The sequence below is a fragment of the Anticarsia gemmatalis genome, chromosome 3 (genome assembly GCF_050436995.1).
Source record: "Anticarsia gemmatalis isolate Benzon Research Colony breed Stoneville strain chromosome 3, ilAntGemm2 primary, whole genome shotgun sequence".
Classification (NCBI taxonomy): domain Eukaryota; kingdom Metazoa; phylum Arthropoda; class Insecta; order Lepidoptera; family Erebidae; genus Anticarsia; species Anticarsia gemmatalis.
The window spans coordinates 6,984,832-7,008,499 of NC_134747.1; positions in this window are offsets into that span (position 1 = coordinate 6,984,832).

The window sequence follows — 23,668 nt, forward strand, 5'->3', positions numbered from 1 at the left end:
CCAGGCTGATAAATATTTCTGTATAATAATCTGGTGTAATAATCTGAGCGTACAATACAATAGTGAACTTTCTTTTCGGATCAAACTCGAACGTTAGGTACTTCTTATGACACCAAATCTCAACAATGAGTCAATCACGCGGATCAGTTAAAATATTCATAGCTTTGAAGCGGAGGCGTAATCGATTTTAAGTTCGACGCATTCGGTCCTGTGGCGGCGCCGCACTGAGCAGATGAAAGTGCACGATATGATGGCCTTTATTATATGCATGATCGTGATTCACCGTGTAATGCTACTTCCCATAAGGTTTACTTAATCTCTAGACACGTGTAATTAATTTTAAACGAATGTTGTTCTCTGTATCTACAATTAATTTGTGTCGCACACATATGAGTTATGGAACTGATTTTTTTGACAACATTCATTGTAGTTTGTACACTAAACGTCGTTTTAGAGGTAATCTCGAGGGTTAACTTTTTCTTAAAAGTTACTTTAATACGTTTTCCGTTAACTTCTTAAGTACTTGTACCATTCTATAGCATGATTCAAATGGAATTGCACCCTTTCAGTAGCAGCGGCGGCGGTGACCGATGGGTATTGGATAAATTTAGGAGTTTCACAAGTATTTAATAATTTAAGGAAAAATTGGTTACTCTTTGAATACTGATATGTAGAATATCCAACATCAGAATTGATTACAATATTGAAAGATGTCAGATAGAAGTATAAAATCAATAAAATCACTGGATATAAAATATAAATGCAGGTAGGCAGATAGCGCAGATAAAATGTAAAGTAGAACGATGGATTGCTCCTGAGTGTTACCATTTATTTCCACTTACACATTAGCATCACAGACTTCAAAAAAAGCTGTTTGTCGATGCATCACATTGTGAATGTATGGTTCAGGAGCATCCCGTAATTGTTGCACATCAATCTCCGTTCGTAGTTGCAAAAACAAAGCATTTGTTATTGAAGACATTATGATTCGGTAACCGAAACTGTTATCATGATTTATACCGACCATTTAAATTGGCCCATTATACAGAACGAAATGCATGAAAGTTCAACGACGACTTGTGCTTAATTCAGGACGGACGACGATAATGTTAACCGAGTACCTACCCGTGGATTCTGTTATTACCTGCCTTATTGTAATGTACCTGTTGCACGTCACACATATACCTACACCGCATTTAATACTCTCCGATAACATATTACATATTATTATATCGATATATTTATAAGATTCTCATGTATAACAGCAGGTTCCGATATTTATGAAAGATACTTAATACAGTGTTTCTCTGTAAGGTGCCTAATAAAATCAGTTTAACAAAATATTTTTTTGTGAAATAGGTACACATGTCCAAGTGAGAGCATGTTTTGAGAAACATAGATGCATCTTCATCATTTAAAAAACGGTTGTTGACTGAATACCAGACGCGTGCATGTATAATTTATATGTCCATGTCTAGATTTCCCGTTCAATGAATAGACAATCTAGGAAGATATTGATAGACACCAGTAGGTACCACATAAATTTCCCTAAATGTTTTCACGAGTTGATAAATTTCCATTTTTCAGTAGACAGATGTGTCGATGAAAAGTTTGACGATATAGCAACCGGACTACGAAATTGAATTTAATGATATGCGTGATAAAATATTAATGTAGCATCTGCTGGGCCCGCGAGGCGGCCGGGGGCGGGCGGCGAGGCGCGGGCCACAGTCGCATATGCAATGGCGTCTCATGCGCCATCGACTGGCAAATCGATGGTAATACGACTCACGTTGAATAATGTGCTGTTTTGACGGGTCAAGTGTCTGTTTGTTGTATCACAAGTTATTACCGACAATACGAACATATTTGTCAAGCTGAGTGTGCATCTCTTTTAAATATATTGCTTTGATAATATTTACATCCAATAAAAACAGTAAAAGGAAACTGATATGACACTGATGTATGATAACCGGATAGATTGGATTTACCTATCGTAAAGAGGCAGTAACCTATAAAAACCTATCAGCGAAATAAAAATAAATAATGAGACAGTGACGTAATTTGCAAAGCACCCGTAGCGTATTATGGTACAATGATGAGTAAGTATTGTTGGTCCCATGAGCGGGTAGTTTTCCCACAGCTCGGCGAGGGTCACTGGTGAGACAATATTGTGAGTGACAGTGGCTGCGCCGGCGCCGCGCGGCATCTGCTCCCTGTCGTGGGAGTGCGTGCGGAAACTGATCGCACCATCGCGCCAACAATAACACACAAATCAACGAGCCGACCGTGCAGCCCGACCGGCCTCACCCCTCTGGAAGCTGTGGGAACCGAACAATTAATAATATCATTCGCAAAATCCCTATCTAAATCTAAACAAACCATACTCGAGAGTGATGTGGGGTGGGATAATGGGTAAACTTTTCTATACAAGCACACTGACCGGAAGCGGCATTGTGTGACGCGCTATTGAACAATGTGTTTGTACTTAACGGGATCATGTTTTCTCTGAAATGCTCTCATGAAAATGTTATCTCACGAATATTTTGTTAACTTTTCCGCACCAGCATGGTTGAATATCTGTACTGTATAAGCTTAATATATACATAGCTCAATTAAAGGAAAATTTGTTTTTTCTATTGGAAATATTCCGTAATTTGAATTAAATGTAAACCGAGGCCCGGAACCGATATAATTACACGTAGTTTACATTTAATATACAAAATGTAATGAATGAATACCATTTAAATATACTAAAAGAATACTCCACAAAAATTAATTAATTAGATGAGGTAATGGTTGTTTGGGTCGGTAGTGTAGGGGTGACACCACCTGACGCCGGTGATGAGCTGTGCGTGACCGCAACAAACGCGTGCGCATACAATGATGATACAATCGTTTTGTAACTATGTCGGTGCTTGATGAAAATATATATTTATTACAGTTTCGGATATTATTATGTAATTTATCTGTTAACTATACAGCTACTACTAAATGTAGATAGCTGGTTCAAATATATGAGTGAGAACATACGATTGTTAAACAGGTTTAAACTTATTGGAGTCATAACGTAAATTTAAACTAATTATCAAAAATTCTATTTGTTATATTGATTCCTAACAGTTTGAATTTTAAAGTCTATTAACTGAAATGTAACATTAAATTTAGATATATCAAAAAGAAATAAAATTAACTGATAAATAAGCAACGTAGTAAAATAATTACATAGTAAATAAATACACAAGTAAGTAGTGTTATGGGCCATAAGTTTTTCGATTAGATCGCGCGCGTGCCGGGCGCAACTGTCAGCGGTCGCGTGCCCGCTTAATAAGCTCTTAATGAAATTAACGACTGTGCCATATTGATGGGGATGACCAACAAAAACGTAACAATTACAAATTTAGCCTGTTGTTTGATACGCTACCCTCTGTTGTCGTATAAATTACTGTTAATATTACCTGCATGCCTCTTGTAATGCATCGGAAATGAAAACGTATTATCGAATTAAACAATGTGTAATTTATTTACGTGCGTTATAAAGACCTCTGTGTTAGTCGTGATGTTTTTTAATATACATTTTATATAATGCGCTATGTGTAAATCTACAACATGAATTTCACTTCAGTGCAAACATTATTCTACTTGCACGATAAGAATGTTGAAATATATATTTACAAAAATAAATGTTGTTAACTTTATTTGCATAATATTTTACATTCCCAGCTATGGAAACCATGATTTTTACTATCAGATTTCCACGCTCTACATATAAATATTAAATGCGAGTGTCGCATAAAGATTTTCTTTGTAAACACTATCAAGGGACGGTGTTTATCTATGGGTTGCTTAATGTCCCATAGTGATGTGTGTGAGCGCGTCTAAGACGGGTGGATATGTGAATGAACACGTGCGCTCGCGCAAACACATGTGTGCCAGTGTTCACACCGGCTCCTTTCAGAACCTGATTAGATAAGGCGGGGTGCTGAGGTAATTAGTTGAAACGATTGAAAAGTTGAACGGCTCTACTCTTGTTTGCTAAGATATGGATTTGACACCATTTCGTTCAAACGAAATTACTATCTTCTTTTGCTACAACGAATATATACACAGGGTATTAATTGTTCTGAATCGACTTTAACATAACATGTATATTTTTCAAAAGAAAAGTACGTTGCATCTGAACAACTGCGCTAGCTGTTGTTCCTGACGTTTGTTGAACATTTGGACATACTTAATCGACAGCGTATAAGTACATAATAGAGCTAGTTCAGAGTCGTTCCACTGGGACGAAACAATGAGATTAAAAAATATTTTTACGTTTTTAATTAAACCTCTTCACAATATCAAATTTCTTGACAATATCACAAACTGCAGTTGTTATTTAGGACCACAATAGGAGTAAGAGACATGAGAAAATAATAAACAATATAATGAGTATTACCGTATTATCTTCACAAAATGGCGTCTAAATTGTAGGAGAATCTTTCCTGCCTTGACTATTGCAGATTTAATTACAAACTCTTACCAATCCCTTTTTGCGTGCATTGGTGTTACATGCGAGTGATATGACACATTCTCTTATTTGTTTAAGAAAAGTGCAACTGTCTTATTAGAAAATACTAAATAAGGTACAGGACAGTTATTTGGAACCCCAAAGTATCTATGTAAGGGCGTGAAGCTACATGCATACAAAATAATTTATGTAACTACAGTTACACACAACGACTTTTTTTTTCAAGTCTGTTGAAATAGCGTTGCATTCGTTAGGGGAGGCGCACTATATTTAAATACCGGTAAGGGTAACATCTGGTGCTGAGGTGATTTCCCTAAGTGACTACTCTTAACTATTGTTATAACTTTATGTTTAAGGTTTTACATAATTAAACTATATGCTGGTAATTGCTTGAGCTATTCTAGCGCATATACATTCATCACAGTAGTAACTTTCAGTAACTGGTAGAGAAGGAATACGTCAAAACTGATTCCTACTTTCCATAGTCGTATTCTCGTGCTCAATGTTTTGCACCAAGACCCCGATGCGATTTACTGACTGAAAAACTGCTGAAATACTACATTTTGCATATTCTATCAGGTCTGACAGACTGATACAGATCTTCATTTGAATATAATTTTATTGTGTTTATAATACATTGAAGGCATTCTTTTATACACATACCTACGTTATGTTTCTTTCATGGTTTTTGTAATCAGTGACGAATAACCAAAGTTAGATGACACATATTATGAGTTCAATACGTCTGGTATTTATAGTAGGTTGAATATACATTTCACAATATTATTGGACTTTAGCTTAGAATACTGGAAGTATAATACATTTAGTTGTTTTTAAGACATACATAATTCTACATCCCATGCTAACATCTAGTCCTTCAGAAATTCTGTTGATCTAATTGATCAATACAAATAAAAACTTGATCACGTGAGAGTTTTCACTTTTATCGTTACGCTATGAATATTCAATAAGTAAGATTTATTGAACATTTGTGTTAATGATTATGTAACGTATTATAAGTGGTCCACATCGTGTGATCCTGGAGACGGATCGGGCACACCTGCTAACAGCTTCCGATTGAGAACTTTGAAAAGGGAGAGCTCGTTCGACTCGACGCAACCAGTCATCGTTTATTCCATCAAACAATGTATACTGGTTTATAATTAATTCAATATAAATATGCACTACTTTTTTATCAAGTTTCTTTTGTTATCTACCGATCGAATTTTCGACGAGTACGATTAAACTTCTATTCTGAATCAAATTCATGTGATATATTGTATCTTCCAACAATGGTATTGTTTGACTTCCAAGTAGGTGAACTTCTACATGAATACATGGAGGCAAGTTTCTTTTAAAATTTAATTTTTAAAATATGCAGCAGGGAAATATTTGGATTCATTGTTATATTTCTGACGGGCGTTGTTAGTTCCCAAGCAGGTTACATTTATAGGAAACATCTCACAGTTAACTTCCTACACGATTAAAATGTAAAAAGACTTTACAAAACAAAAAGAGTTTGCACCCCAATGAAACAATCAGAGGTCAAGAAAAAAAGGCATCCAGTAGCCAATATTAATATTATTATATTGGCTACTGAATTCTTTGTTGTGGTAGAGTTCGTTCCCAGTTATTAAGTTAGTTCATTTAGATTATTAAATGAATAGAATAAGAACACGTTATCGCTACAATTTTAAACGTGTGCTCTTTACTGTATTCTGTAAAGAATTAGGTATTTTACCGCTCACAAAAATTGCAGTTAGTAACATTGCATCTCCTCTAAGGCTTAAAGTTTACATTTAAATTAAACAAACTGAAGATCGTATAGGTTTTTAGTTGCACAAGAATTATTTTATAAGAAAGAAACGAGATGAATTGAAGTCGTTAAAGTTAATAAATATTACTAGGAGGTTGAGTTTGTACTGAACGTACTCGTTTATCCAACATTGATATAGAGAATCCGGTAGAGCTCAAATCAAACAGAGACGGTTGAATTGGACAGATCACATTGCTGTGTCAATAAGTGATCGGAAGTTGTCGGCAGGTGTGTTTAATGTACATATATTGTATTGCTTCACCTATCTAAAATAATGTGTTTCATCCGTTATCGGCACATTGCTCACACTAAACTGTTCCATATTCAATATGTGCGCTTCGGCACATGTACCTATGCAAATAAAATCATGTTATAGGTACCGAAGTCGCCGGTACTCGCTCCTACTCCGGATGTGAGGACTTCAAATACAAATCGTATTTACCTAAGAGGCGAGGGCACATACAACACGTGCTCGGCACATAGGTGTTCAGGTAAAGGGGGAGCGTACAGCTGTTTCCACAAGAGTAACATTAAACCACGCCTGCCTGACTTCGCCTTGTGCAACGTTCTAAGAATTAACAATCACATTTATTGTTGTCTACTGAAAAAAATACACAGAAAATGCAGTCATTAGATTGAGAACTTCATTAAAATATCACATTTTCTTCATTTAAAAGTAACCGCAAATCAAATTTTCGTGTGATGGTCAACTAAAGCATTGAATTACACGTTTATCTCCTTTAAATGAGCAATGCGGTATAAGATACCTAGCGGTGTCAACGATATTGAAGTGCGTCAACATTGCAGCCACTTATGGACCGCAGTTGTGCATAGGTAATGAATGACGGTTTGCAAGTCTGGCGCCCACGAACATCGCAATAACCCATTTTCCACACTTGACCGTTGACATGTGTGAGAATTTACGCAGTTCTGTGTATGTCATTTCAAAACAATTTGTGGTTCAAAATCAGTGCAATGTTAATCGCAAATTGTTTGCAAAGACCCACAATATATTATGCATGTATGTATACCTACATTTATTTTCCAAATGTTGACTGGGTAAACTTTTGCTCCACCTTTGTGTTTTTGTGAGATATGCGCCAAAAATATCGGCATTAAACAGTCACATCTAACATTGTGTGCGTGCGGATGCGACGAAGCGAAGGTGAATTTCTTCGAAAGTGAGACCATTTGTAGTCTCCCAGCAACAACCTGCACACAGTCTATTGTCAGCGAAGGATCAGACGTGCAGCTGCCGCGGCGTGCTGAGTTGCACAAACTGCAATTGATACTTACCTACGCTCAATCATAATCTTTTATCTGTCTTAAGTTACAGACATTTCTGGTTAACAATAAGTAGATTTAGACCATATAAGTGATTGCTATTAGTAATAGACCTTAGACTGCTAGCGTTTGTAGTTTTAACAGTATAACTAATTTTAAACTTAAAGGGTTCATATTGACAAGAGCGATAAAATCTTTTCACTTGCTAAATAGAAAGCTAACGTTGTTTAGCTATAAAGCTGAATTATGCTTCCAATATTAAACTGAGTGTTGTTTATTCAAATTTAATTTATAACAAATATAATTTCAGATTTAGGTATATGATGACGATGATGATGATGTATTTGTAAAGTTCTGTGACGCAAACGATGTCGTATCACAATTTCAGATAATTAATAGTAAGAGGTTACAGGTATACCTACGGCCTACATGTACTTTTGCATTACTAAGACAACTGCGATTAAAAGCCTCAGAAATAATACTTATATGAGATAGCACATCTTTCTCAACTAGTGGAGGATGCTGTTATCTCTCTCTAGCTCACAAACGCGAGAATGTCATTCTTTTCATGTTTCGCTTTAAGTTTAAACGATTTTCATTAAGTGTTATAAAAGATGAATGAATACCGTCGTGATTGTATTTTACGACATTTTTTGCGTTGTCGAGATTTATATGAAAACGGCTTTTATTTATTTTGTGACATAAAAAAAATCGATTTCATTGTGCGCATCGTGCTACCTGTGCGTCAGCACATGCCAGTTTTTGTGCAAATAGTTAAGTCAAGAATGCTTTGTGTATGATTGTGAGCCGCTATGACATCACACATACTACGGTTTAATATTTGATAAGAATTCTTATATAAAATGAACGAATTATGTTTAAGTTATTTTATAAATAAATGTATAATTTTTGTCGTCGAAACATTTAGTTACGCAAACGTCGCCAGATCCTGCGCGCAGATAAGAACGCTCGTAGCTCAGGCCCTGAACTCAGCTAACCTAATTGACAAGCGGAGCCCGCACGCGCACACATCATCGATCAACTTGACCACCTCACAATCGACTTACGAAATTCACATTCGTCTAGATATTGATCCTGTACAATTACCGCAACCGACCTGGACTAGTTCTAATACTAGGAAGTTTACATGTATTTAGGTAATCTTTGTCGCAAATTGCTTACCTATATCAGATACTAGCTGACCCGCGCAACTTCGCTTGCGTCACATAGGAGAGAATGGGTCAGAATTTTCTACGTTTTTGTAACACTTTTTAACTGTTACTCTGCTCCTATTGGCCGTAGCGTGATGATATAAAATATGCTTTTTTTTCACGAAAAATATTCTTAAAATTATTTATGTCTCTTAATGTAACGAAGTCGCGCTAAGGCATATCCGCCATTAAAACAGTTGCCATGACAACGGAATATTGTTAATTGAATGTCATTATTATATTGTTTATTCGCGACTTCGTTCGCTACCTGAATTTTCCCGGGAAATGCGTCATTTTCCCGGGGTAAAAAGTAGCCTATGTCCTTTCTCGGGTATCAAAATATCTCCATACCAAATTTCATGCAAATTGGTTCAGTAGTTTAGGCGTGATTGAGTAGCAGACAGACAGACAGACAGACAGAGTTACTTTCGCATTTATAATATTAGTATGGATTGCTACTTTGTGGCTGTTATTTAAATTATATGATTAGTCTAATTTTGCTAACCCAATTTTTGTCCTTAATATTCTGAAATAAAATAAACGAAACCTTGTACTAGTTACGGTATCATAAAATGTTTTGACGTCTATAACATTGTGACATTTTAATATTTCTGCCAAAGCAACCTATTATTGCAAACAATTATTTATATCGACCGATTCTGGGTACCGACGACGTAAACTCTATAATAACAATATTTATTATTTATTGCAATAGTTATAGAACTTGTTATGGAACTAGACACTATTTCCGCAATTTGGTGCGGATTACAAACAATGGAACAAGTGGCTGGGTGGTGGCAGTGCGGCCGTTTATTAGCTGGAAATTTACAGCTTACAAGTGGTAGTTAACCGCAGCAGTGTGCGGTGGTGCAGCCTCCACGACGCTGACGGCACGCGCCTCACGGACCTGAGACAATTGCGCGAGTCGCGGCTGTCAGCTGACACACTACCGATAGATTAAATCTACACTCACTCGTAAAGCAGACGTTCTGAAGCGCCTAGACCGCATAACATTAAATTGAAGTGATACATTATGATTCATTAATGTAGACAGATGTGGTCTAGAAAAAATCTATCTTCAAATACATCAATTATTGAAACATTGACCGTAAACACCTTTTACAGGAAAATAACGGGTTTTCATTTTTAGTTTCAGCTGAAATTTGATTTTTTTTTGCTTTGCTGAACTTACTTTAAATAAAATAATGATGTACTATATTTAAGGTTTGGTAAATACGTAACAGTCAGGAGATAACCGTTAAGACTGACATCAATATACTATTAGTGCATAGCAGTGGATGACATGTCGCTCGTAGCGCGGAGGACGGGAAACAATCGAGTGCCGGCGCCCGCCACCGTCACCAATCTGATCTGCAATCCAGCCATGCGGCGCAAGCCACGAGCGTGGCTGACAAAGGGAACAAAATGCTTCTGCTTTAAACTAAAAATTCTAGCATGATTCCAAAATCTGCGTATTCGTAACGACTTATGTTGAAAAAAAAATGTTGCTAATTTATGTCATCATGTCAACAACAGTAGGTACATTAACACGTAACATCGAAAGCTCCTAAAAAACCTTTTGAAGGTGTCTGTTCTCTGCTCTGCATAAATAAAAAAGTACATAGACAAAATATTTAAAGATATAGTACCAGAGATAGAAATTACAAATTGCTTTTTTGTTAATCACATTGCAAAATGTCCGTTATCTCGTGATATCGTTGTAACGAGGAGTAATGTTATGTAATAACATTTCCTCTGTGTTGAAAAACGTGTTCGTATTTATTTCCCCCGTCACTTGCGGCACCCTCTAAGCGCTATGGTATTGCTTACAATCGTTTCCTGCACGCAATGCGCAATATTATACGTTCATCATTATTTCTTGTCGCTGACAGCTCGATAGCTGGGTGAACATGTTAACTGGAGTGTTCTCGTTATATTGTTACAAACGCCACTTCATTTACGATATACCTTTTTTATGTGATATAAAGTTGACAATCACATGTTTTGATGGACATTTATCTTAGACGGCTCACTTGAGAACTTGTGCGAGAAACAGAATCAATGAAGACGTTCACTCGCCCGGATAAGATCTTCTAATTGGATGTTTTACACTTGTAACAATGTTTGCCGGCGTTATATAATAAGAAGCTGTATTTTTTCTTGGCAACTGACTAAACACTTTTAACTTCACTTAATCACTACAATTAAAATTTTATTTGGTGTTACTTTCAAAGAAACAAGTAGAACAAATAAAAGTGCGTTCTGATTTAATTGAGTAACGATGAAAATGCTGCAGAAGGATATTACAATTTTATGAACCTCCTGCTCGGTGCGTATGAATAATAAGTAATTTATACACATGATCGAAGATGCAGATTGACACCTCTGTTCATGGCTTGGCGTCATATGATAATATCAAATGTTATTGTAAAATCGTTAGCTATTGACAAGTACATAGTACATACATGAGGCCAATCAAGCAAATAGTGCTCCATAGATAATAGATATAAGTCGGTTTTGTTGTAAATTATCTAATTAATGCATTCACAAGTATAATATGTCTATTTGGCTACGTTACCACAGTACATCTTGGCATAGTATGGGGATAACCGTATGTATGTGAAGGCTACACAAAGATATAAACAAAATAACGATAATTGTGTTTGTGTCAAGTAAGTCTAAAATATGAAGCAAGTGCCTTAATGAAGAGTAGTGAATGAGTATTTGCTCAAGCGTCATTCAAGTAGTGGGTAGTTAATAGCGAACATGAGTAATGAATTGATTACGCTTCAGGCGTGTGCAGGAGTACGGCGGGCGGCGGTGGCGTGAGCGCTCATTGAGCGGCGATCAGATTCATTCATAGCTTATTTGTCGGTTCGGCGTTCATTCCGCGATGTTAATTGCATGACGTTAGTTGTTGGTATTGGATCAGCTATCGACAGATACCGGCTGTAAACACGTCGTCTATATCGCAACAATCTATTTATAATCACCGGCCGGCGAGACCACTGTGTGTTAAATGTCTGATATTTACGATTACGAGCCGAGACGCCGGCTCTAGTGCTGCCTCTTACGTTTACAATATTCTATTATATCGATAGTTCGTAGCGTGCTTTATTCCATCCTATCACACCTAACAACTTCGTTCAGTTTTATATTTGCCATATTAAATTATATTTGCCTGTTCTGGCCTTTCTTAATATATTGTAGTCGGATTCGGTTTTGTTTTTTTATTCACTTTAGCTAGTAATCCAATTAGAATTCGGACTATAGTCGTTATAAGTTATACCTATATATTATGTAGAAAGGTTTAGCTCGTTGATGTCTTTTTCCAAGAAAATGCGAGTGGTAGAAATATAGTTGCAATATTGATAATAATATGGTTTCGTATATAATTAGCACTTGTTGAACATTATGTGTACACTTGGAGTTATCGACATGGTTGTTAGCTAAGGCACTAATCTCGGAACGATTAGCGCAGTGGCGGCCGCGGCGGCGCGCGCGCACGTGCGCCGCCAGCCGGTGAGTAAGCCCGTGGTACTACTTTACACAGATAACTTACTTTATCAATTGAAACTTTTATAACATCGAACGCTCTACAACAACTGCATAGGGTTCAAAGTTGAATGTCACCGTGTCGTGACATATGCAAATATGAAATGGTCGCTGCACTGGCCCTTAGCACAACTATCTCTAGACTGTCACGCAAACAAAATCCAAGTAAACAACTGTTCAGAAAATGTGTCTCAAGTATTGTAATTGTAATAATTGTAAGCAGTGGAGGATAATTGACCACCTGTTTTTGTTAAATTTGTAAACGTATTCCGCACTCGGCATTCCTGGCGAGGGAGTGGATTGTTAGTAATTGGGCTCCTAGCGATATGAATGTGTTCGCTGATTAAGAGATTGTTTCTGCGCGGATCTAGTCTCACTTAGTCAGCTACGTGCAGTGCGCTCGATACCGACACTTTATTTCATGTTTTTGATACGAATAACATAGCACAAGAATTTTAGAATACTTTCGGTTTATAAATATAAAATGTTTAGTGTTTTTGGCGATATATGATTAGGAATCAATATATTTTAAATGTGTTTTCAGTTAATAACTGTTACTATAATATGCGACGACACACCATAGGAAATCTCTCAAATTTTATCCTTAAACTAGAAAAGTAGTATACGGAGTTTCCTTTTCTATTCTGTCCAAATAATAAATGATCTACAATAAAAAGCAATATAAGCATAATGAACAAAAACTAATAATCATTAAGTCGTATTCGTTGTCTATCATATTTCCGTTATTTATTGCATGATTATTGTTATTAATTTTAAACATTGTAAAAGAGAAATTCAAGCAAAAACGATGTGAAAGAATAATATATTTAGTTAGGTACATGACACAGTGCGGTGCGGCCCCGGAGCCGGCTGTTCGCCGTTACAGTTTAGTTACACAATGAATCAATAGCTGGCAGAAAAAAGCGCGATAGATAGGTACAAAGCTTCACAGATGCGCGCAGTATTATTGTCACCTGCGCGCACGCACGTGCGCATATGGCCAGACAAACACACCGTGACGTCAATGTTCGCATCCAACACGCAAAATGCACTCTTTTGTGTCTCTATACCTACACAACCATATCCTGGGGTAAGAATCTACATCTTGTTTTCGAAGAAAATATCTACAGTCTACACGTTATGTTTCGTAGCAATGCGCATTTATGTAGATAGGTAATCATTATGTCGAAACAATGTAGTACATGCTCGTTACTGTACTTGTAGCGTAATCTAAGTAAACTACTGTGATCGAGTTACAGATAGTCAAACCGCTACTTAAATTTAATTTGGCATAAACGCATAATATGTTCCGACAGATAACCAGTTCACCACCTGTCTAACTATTACAACAGAGACCCTTTCTATCGGTTGACGATTTGCTCAAGATGATAAGCGGCTACAGGCCGTATATCTAATTGTTTCACTCTCGAGTTCGGCGGTCGACGTCGGAATAAGGTATACCGATACGACATTCAAGTTCAATGTCTATTTTAAACTTTCAACTGCAGTAACCAGTAGCTCGCAAATTGTTGTCAGAGTTTTTTTGGTGATAGGGTTGTCTGTATAGGGAATTAAACGAATAGGTTTCCACAAAAAGTGATAAATAAGGTGTAGTTCCACCGGTGTGTTGCGGTTACCTGCGCAGATGCATTAGTGACGCTCATCACATCACTGTTCCGACCACCCCTTCACTCCGTGATGCGTGGTGGTTTCAATTAATTTTCATTAACCAATACCCATTTAAAGTCCTTAATGAATTTAAGATGATTCTACGCTATTTTGTTAACTCCCGAGTGGATTAATTAAAATGTTTTTTATTTGTTGCTCTCCTTCAACATACCTCTAACGTAAACATTCGTTAGTTGTACAATTTGCAAGAAAGGCTGGAGAACCCATAAGCATAGAATATACCTTCCCCGATATTGTAAAAGTTACAAGTATTGTTTGGTGATTTCGTCATTATTTTATTTCTTCGACGGTTAGAAGTCTCATTGTACCCTTTGTCACAGGTTTTGTTATATTAAAGAGTTATATATCGTAATCGTTTTAATATTGTAGGTTCATATTATAAAACGCGTTTAATGTAAGCGCTACCCGTTATTACATATTTGATCCCCTCATTAAGGAACAATCGGTAATTTGAATAATAATATACCAAATAAAAATATTCTCATGAGTGTACCAGATTTAGAATTGCTTCATTTCAAGTTCACAGGGGAGAGCGATTAGGTTCCGACAAAACATTCACTCAAGACGGGACAAAAGGAAATTGCACCCATTATTATGACGCTGTTATAGTTTTGTTCCCGCAAATCAAGTTTTGTTAAAATGGCAAATAATCACAACATACATTATTTATGAGAACTTAACTAGGAACTAGTAGTGAATTTGCAATTCAAATTAGTTATCGTGTTTTTTAAACTTATGTGTAATAAACAATGTAGATTGTAAAAAATGTTTTAAAATTCTTAGGTACGTACGTTTGTAGAAGGCATAACAAACAAACAATATAACCAACAAGAAGCTCTACTTAGCCTTAATATTGAAATAGTTTTATCAAGTTTAATGAAATCCCTGGCGCAGTACGAATGGCAATTACCCGCCTCTTTGTCAAGTGAGATAAAGGGCTCGGCAGTGCGACAGTAAATAAAAGATAGAAAGTGGCTTTATTTCAGTACAAGAATAGATTCAAGGAGCTAATTTACCACTCGGTTATATCGCGCAACTAGTTAGAAGCTGTGTTTGCTTTTATTGTTCCACTGGCTTTGTTTTTGATTAACCTGCTTTTAATGTTTTATTGTTAACCGTGGATTAAAATTATTCTCTCATTATGTAAGATCTAATAAAAGTCTTTTCTGATTCATGTTTTTTCATCTTGAATACAGAAGAAAAGTAGCGTATTTTTATATTATTAGATTTTTGATGGTATAGAGTGTGTACCTGTGTAACAACGTAGTCTATCAACAATCCAATAAGGAATCCTATAGGTATCGTATACGTCATTACTTATTATGTAAAATGTCCTTTTTTTAAATTGTAGAATGCTTACAATAAAACGAATTTGATTTGAAAGAACCTTTAGTACCTATAGTTCAAATTAATTGAGTCTAGATTGAGTTAAGTGAATGTTGGAAGCGCAGGGAATGGCAGGACGAGCGGTGGCGGCGGCGCGGAGGTTCGATAAAGCGAGCGCCAAGTTAGCGCTAAGTGAGGCCCGATAGCCGCTGACGAGTCAATCGCGCCCACGCACACTGTCGCCGCTGTCTTTAATAACGTACCCCAACCCAACTTATAACGATTTCATTTAAAATACACTCATTGTTCATACATACAGACTTGTTTGTATAGAATACAGAACACTCTTCGTTAATCCTGTTTGTGTAGCAGTAAAGTCTACAAAATACTTACTGCTATGGATCACGCTAAGGCTCCGTGTAATCTGACATTTAAGGCCAAAGGTTATGTTATGATAATATTATTTGTAACAGTGTGATACATCTCCGTTTCGTCGTAAATCATATAACGGGTTAATTCATTTGTGATATGGCACGTGTGACGAGCTGCTTCACCTTCAACTTGCCTTAGATCGAATATAAACAATCAGACGCAAATTTTCTTGCGACATTGTTATTTCCTACCTGTAACATAGATTCACAGAGTAAGCATAGTAAGTTTCTATGTAGATTTACTGGAAACCACCGATAGCTAATAACGAGTGCAGCTATAAACAATAGATACGAATTCGCTAGGAGGAAACTTTCTACTGATACGGTGCAACAGTACCTAATCCATCCATTAATACTCGTTGACCTTATCCGTAATATCTAAATGCACCGGCGAGCGCTTTAAAACTTATTCCATATTTACATGTATATTGCGACGGGTCTTAAATAATTAACTGCCTTTTAAGTTATTCTTTTAGTCTTTATTTGTGCACACAAAAGAGAAATGCAAGCGCGATTACATGTTAAATGCGCTTATGGCGGCAAAGGAGCCGCCGGGCAGGCGTAGGAGCCCTAATGCAGTGTCTATGTACGCGGATAGCTCGCGGCTATCTCCGTCGCCGCCTGCGCCGCCTGCGCCACCGCCCGCCACCGCCGCGCTACTCACACAGAATTACAATCGATAACCCTTACTACGATGTTTCCAAGATCTTATTTAAAAGCACCACTAATCACCTACGCTACCTTACGAGGCTCCTGTAAACTCACGCTCTTCATGCGTAATGCTTCATATTTTTTAATGTTATACTAAGTTTATGTCTAATAATTTATTAAAATAAACATAGGAGCAACTGGAATTATAAAAAAAATGTGTCATGTGATGACTACACAGATTAAAGGTATAAATTCGCAATCGCATTTCATTGCATACGAAACATTATACTTAGTGTCAGGCAACACTCTATTATTGTAACATAGTTAAAACAATTGGGATATATGAAAGACTGTTGAACAAAACGTTTCACAACGCGATGATAGGCAAAGTGTAATGGTGAAGTGGGTACGTACGTATTCATTAATTGAAAACCGTCTGTAAGATGGCGTGTGGCAATAACGCCGGCGATCCACAATTATCTCGTCACAGTTCCGAGATCAATCAAACCATATCACGTTATGTGGGTCATTAATTACTGTAAACAGTAATTACTTTAATTATTCTTGACAGTCTTTGTGTAAAGTCGTGAAGTCGCCGCACGCGGCCGAAGGTCGGCGTGGTGTCTATTACAAAGAGGACTCGAGAAAGGTGATCACTCTAGTGCCCTGTCAAATGTACTACGAGTACATTTAGAATAGGGTATTGTTTATATTGCACAATTGATATATAATAAGCGGACACTGCAATATTCTTGGTCAGGGATTAAACTGTTTCAGTCAAAATGTTTTCCTGCATCTAATACCGCAATCATGAGGCTCGGATATACTTTGTTTAACATAGTTGACCCGCTGAATCGAATCATTTAGTTCATCAATATCATTTAGTTGGCAGAAGACCAAATAGCAATCCATAGGCGGCTGAAAAAGGAAATGAAACTTTGTAAGCGAGTGGAGCTGCGACCAAAAAGTTAACTCAAATTAGCTAGAGCTAACTTCATAGTTCTCGAAATAAGAACTCATTCCTCTAAAATTTTCTCGCATGTTCTACAATACTTAATAACTGATGTATTTTTGTATTTTATTTTATTCATGATTATGCAATTGTCTCATGATGACATGAAATTATTAAAAACACTGTCTTATACGTTGTTCAACATTCTAATTTTATTTGTATTTTTATTCAATGTAGAGAAGGATACGCAAAAGCCGCGCGATTGCCAATCCATAACCAATTTGCACTGATTCTGATGAAACGAAACATTTCACTGTCATCAATAACTAACTCCTCAACACTATCACAACTATTTCTAAGATTGTCACGGCTTTTGCAGAGATTATTCAACCAATAAACATATAACAAGAATGGTAATATGCGTCATGGAATCAATTCAAAACAAACAATCTTTATTCAACGATATTGTAGAGCCACATTGGTTCATCTTCCAAGCAACCGTCAGCTAATTTAGTACAATTTTCTCACTTTTGGCTAATAAACGTTATTTTCGAAGCGCGCTTCACACTTATTTCATTTTTTGTTGCAGTATTTTTTGCGTTAGCGCGTAAACGTTAAATTGCTACCCTTTTTATTATGGAGCCATTACGAAGCAGGGTAGCAACAAGGTGCTAATTTTGTTTTTGATACCTTGTTATGTTGTTATATAACAAGCTGTAATAATAAGTTATTACTACTAGATAGTATAATAATAACAAGGCGAGTTGTTTAATATTGCACAGTTGCTACACAAGCGATGACTCGCTTTCTTGATTTGGATTTAGTTGTACGTATCGAATATAGTTGTGTGTAAACACCGATAGTCCACGTTTAAGTTGTACTAGGTAGTAGTAGGCTAGTGTAGAGTGTAGACAGTGTATTGTACAGTGTAGTGGTACAGTGTAGTCGGCGGTAGTGTGTAGTGGTGTGCGTGCCGCGTGCGTGTTCCGTCGCGCGCTGTCAAAAGCACCCCGTCAGGTGATCTTTGGGTCCGTGACTCAACAGTTACACTAACGAACCGGTGCACGGTGCGGCGCGTGCTTCATTGTGCCGTATTATCTATCATTATCTCGGTTAGCCTAGATACAGACGTATTCAATAACGCATGTAGCAATATCAAATGTAAAACAATAAACTTTTAATAAAGAGAATGCTTACCGCAACTTCTTGTGTTGAACCGGATTAATAAGTTGTGTAACATCGATCGCCGTGTCATGAAAGGTTGCCACAAGCGGAGCTACGGGTCAATGTTACAATGTCTAATACTTTTGTCATTAATTGTTCTATAATTATTGTGTAATTGTGATTTTGTGTGTAAGCCTAGCCACCCTATTAGAATGGAGGCCTGTTGTACCGTTCTATCGGGTGTGCTCTATGGCATGTGTAAGGCTCAGTGATTGAACATAGCAGGTGGAAATAAATCACCAATAGATTAAAGATACTCACCTAGTTGGGCGCGCTGAACGTTTAAGGCCCATGATTAATTCCATTATGTTCACTTTATGATACTTATCAATAGTTATTATGTTTCATTAGCGTTGTAAACTATCTGTACCGTCAAAACGATCCATCAAGGTGTTAAGTAGAATCATCGGTGTTTTGGGGGCACAAGGTTCGATCAAGTCTATTTATTAAAGTTGTCGAAGTCCGCTCCACAACACCTGCCACAGATATCCATCCGTAACATATGAGGTGCCGGCGCGCGGCGCATCGACTCGTTAAATCATCACCATTGTTACAGGGTGTTCATCAAAACGTTACGTACTTATTCTATGTCGGCAAATTTCGAATGGATCGTGATTTATCGCGGACGTCGTCGAGGCAAGTGATATTCTGTACAATATTCCGTTATTCTATTTTAATATAATCAATTGGATACTTCGACATTCAAATGTATGTGTGATACGCTTTCGTACTTGCTACAATTTAATTTCATAAGCTTCATGATGAAAATATTATGAAAAACAAAACTGTACTTAGATGAAAAAAAAAATGCATTTTTTTTATGTTGGTGGAATTATTTCTGGTGCTTTATTACTTTGCTAGATGATTACTAGGTACTTAGTCTATTTTTATAGTCTTTTGTAGATTGTTTTGTGCTAATGTGTCTTCATTGGCTTCACTTCCTCTTTGTAAGAAAAAAATCATATCTATTTGACCTGCAAGTCACCCTGTGAAATATTTGTTGACCATTTGATGACGTGGTGAATAGTTAATCTAACACATTATTTAGATAAGTGTAGCTGATAAGACAATCGTCTTTCATTTAGCTGTTGAGTGTTGGGCTTTTGTATCATAAACGCGACCATAATAATTCTACAAACATTTTAAAATGTATCTTTATATGAACACGATAAAGTATTTTTTATGGTAAATAATAACGTTTTGCCTTGAATTGCATGCCGATTGTCGCTTTATTGAACAAAAAGCTTTTGAGCTCACATGGCTCACATAGTGGTCAAAAACAACAATACGATAAATCTTTCCTTTATAAAAGCGATAATAACGGTGAATACTTAGTTAATAAAATTGCAGAAATTAGATTTATTAATGCTTCACATTTTTATTCCACACATTAAACCCGTAAGTCATGTGGAGCGAAGCACACATCAGGTTGGGTCGCGTCAGGCGCGCGGCATCGGTCACTGGTCGTGGGTCGATCATGGTGACTTGGGCTGCGACATTTGAAAGCCTCGCTGTGCAAATTATTGGTCCAATAAGTATCTGGCTTCATTTCAATCTCCGCGCAAGTAAATGATGATCCCAAACCGTTAGTCACGATCGGCAGATTAATAATATACTTTTATGCGGTGTCGCAGTTGTTATCGAGACGAACGAGGTGACTTTTTCACAACGCGCTATGTGTACCGGTACTCGGTACTCGGTACGGAGAAGGAGGCTAAGTTCGGCATCACGACGTCGCTACTCAACTTTCGACTACGGCTGTCGATTAAGAATCACTTGCGACAACACCGGGTTGATCGATGTAGCCCTTGGCATTTGTGCGACATAACTGTACACTTTATAACAAACAGATGACACAGATAGCACTCGGCACAGTTACGAGTGTCGCTCGATTGACACAATGTTTATATTGATTAATCATAAGACATACGTTCACATAAATAATGAGGCTCGACTCTCGACTCGACGCGTACCTAGATTAGGAGTAGGTGGCTAATCTCGGAGACGGTCCACTACTCGGAATTCGCCAAGTGCTTTTATCCACATGCCTTTTAAATCTGCAACGTGATGGCATTTCTTGTCGTACGTATAAACAACCGTAAAACGGGTAGCCTCTTCTTAATAAGCTTAACATGAGAACGGGTTGCGGCGACCGCACGTGGATAACCGCCGTGGCCGGCGGCACATCAAAGCAAACACTCGTTTAAGCCAATTGTGCGTGTCGGCGCGCGCGCAACTACAACGTGTAATTATACGGTTATAGGGCGCACCCCCGCGCTCTACGCTCGCTCAGCACTCGGCCACACTCAGCCACACTCAGCCACACTCAGCGCACAGCTCAGCGCCCCATCACCCGCGCACTCGTAAAAAACAACCATCTGTTAAACCGCAGCCAGGATAACGCCCGCTGGGTCAGTAATTGACCGCCGACATTGTGTTTTCTATATTAAATAGTGCTTAGGATCTTGAGTCCAGTACGTTGATCAAATGCATGTTGCAGACATTTTCTTTCTTTCAATCAATTATTTTGACCACACACGTAACTTTGAACTCTATACGACTCTAGTCTTTCTCCAGACGAAGTAGTAGCCACAGTCGTGTAGAAGTAGAAAATTACTACTCAAATATCATGCTCGAATTACTGCTAATATTTTCGTATTACAATTGATTGCTTATTGAGACTAAATCATTGCAGTGGTACGTATACTGTAGGTTGACCAGTATTGATAAAAAATATAGTTTCTTAGTTAAACATAAACATTAGTATAAACAAAATCCTTTTAATTATTACTTTTGATGTTTAATTTATAAAACAAATATATCAGACTCAACAATCTGAAGGTATTTGTTTTTATAAAATCAATAAATTTATACAATTAAACATATAATTAAATACGAAGGTGTGTGTAATTTATTTGTAAAACAGCATAGAAAAGTTATTTTAGCAAAAAACGGTGCCTACTGTAACATGGAATTAATATTATTAATAGCATAATTTAAATCAATTTCCGCCGCACGGGTTAACCCCTTTAGTGAGGGCGTTACAAGCAGTTGTATTTCATAATAGTGTGTAATCGCCTTGTTCATCTTTGGATCTCGCACCAGCTGGGATTCTAACTCTAATTTTATTTCGGTCCACCGTGATGGGTGTTATGAACCGTATAAATTATAGAATAGCTCGGTTTGACGCTTATCATATCGAAAGATTCGTAACATGGTTGTAATAATCGATTATTGTTAAATATTATGATTCGGTTAACGTTTGATGCATACCGTAAGTTTTAGTTGATATTTAGTTGAAATTAGTTTAAGAGTCGTGTGAATTCTGCGGAACTAGCGACCGGAAGATCGCTTCTTTGTCTTAATATCACGTTTGAGGAAATTTAGTTATAAAGTAATTTAAATCAGGTGTTGGTGTAAGTCATTGTGCGTGGTGGGTTGGCAACACGTGCTGCAGCCGACAATACGGAGCTGGCCTTTGGTTCATTGTTCCGGTAGTAAAGTACGGCACCAGAGCGCGCCGCGCCTCGCTCCGCGCCGCGCCTGGCTCGCAGGTGGCGCGCAGATCCTTGTTTTAAAATGAAAGTCGATTGTTTGTGCTTTATGATTATTACTCACATTTTAAAGGCTGTTCCTTAATTATTCGCCATGGGAAATATTCGGGACCTAGCAAGATGTCCAATGTAGTAACATTCCGACATCATCCTACTATTGTGACTGAACTAGTGTACTGTACTAGTGTGATTGTGGCTGAAAACTAAACTGTCTACTGTCTATTATAGTACATAATAGACAGTAGACAGTTTAGTTTTCAGCCTACAAGCATATACATGTAACGGTTGTTTAATTGTGTTTAAATTTAATAAATTGCTGATTGCATTTTCAGCTCAACCTCTGCTTGAATCGAACAAAAAATAATGAGAAGATGACACAGTAAGATTTTTAATATCGATCGTAGTCGCAACTATTACCATCTATTACGTAGATAAACTATTAATAATTCTCGGACCATCAATCACAGTAAGGTCAAAGCTGCACGCGGAAACGGAATGTTCACTCTTAGCAGTTTTTTATGAATTGTTTTTGTGTTAGATATCATTAAGTATGGAAGTGTACCGGCCGACGTTGGTGGGCGCCGAAGTGACACGTAGCAACGGATTATTTCGACGGACTATTTATAATGTGGGGATCGGAGACGCGGATTGCGGACGATGGAATCTGCTCCTTTGTCATTGGAGCAACCTGTTCTCTCGGCTTCGAGCTCACAGCGAGCACAATGTAATGTAACGGGCCACCTGATTAACCGCCATTCCGCCCGGCTATGCAGATATCGAGTGCCGGCCGCACCACGCCGCACCACACCGCACCACGCCGCACCACCACGCTGCGCCGATCACCGATCATATTAATTTCAAATGATAGATTGCTTTTATATTGTTAATGCCTTATTATGATAAAGATAAGAGCATCAAGGTTACTGAACTTTCTACGGCTTAAATGGACGCGAGCATGATACTGTACTATAGATGATTCTTCTATGATCGATAAAGCAGTGTGGGAACGGATTTTACAAGTGCATACATCTAAACGCTTTTTATACTGCGATGGTACTTATAGTTTGTCATAACCGAGACCGTTTGCGTTTCCTTCTTGTATTTTTTTGCTTTACTTTTTTCAACCGCGACACTGTAGCAGGTGAAGGGAACGAAATTTCACACGACTTATGTCTGGATCATAAAATGAGGAACAATGTTACTATACAGAAATATAAATAGATACAGGAATATGTAAATTATCCGCGTAAGTTTCCTCGATGTATCTAGTGATTTTGAGAAATAGTGGTGTTATGAACTTTGTTTATTTATCTCGAATGTCATAATACTGTACGTACCATTACTGGTGTAACTACAAGTAGTTCTCAGGAACTATAAGATAACAGTCGGAATCACACTTAATCCTATTACAAGAGGTGAAAAAACGGGGGCACCTTTTGCAACATCCGCTGTCAATTCTCAC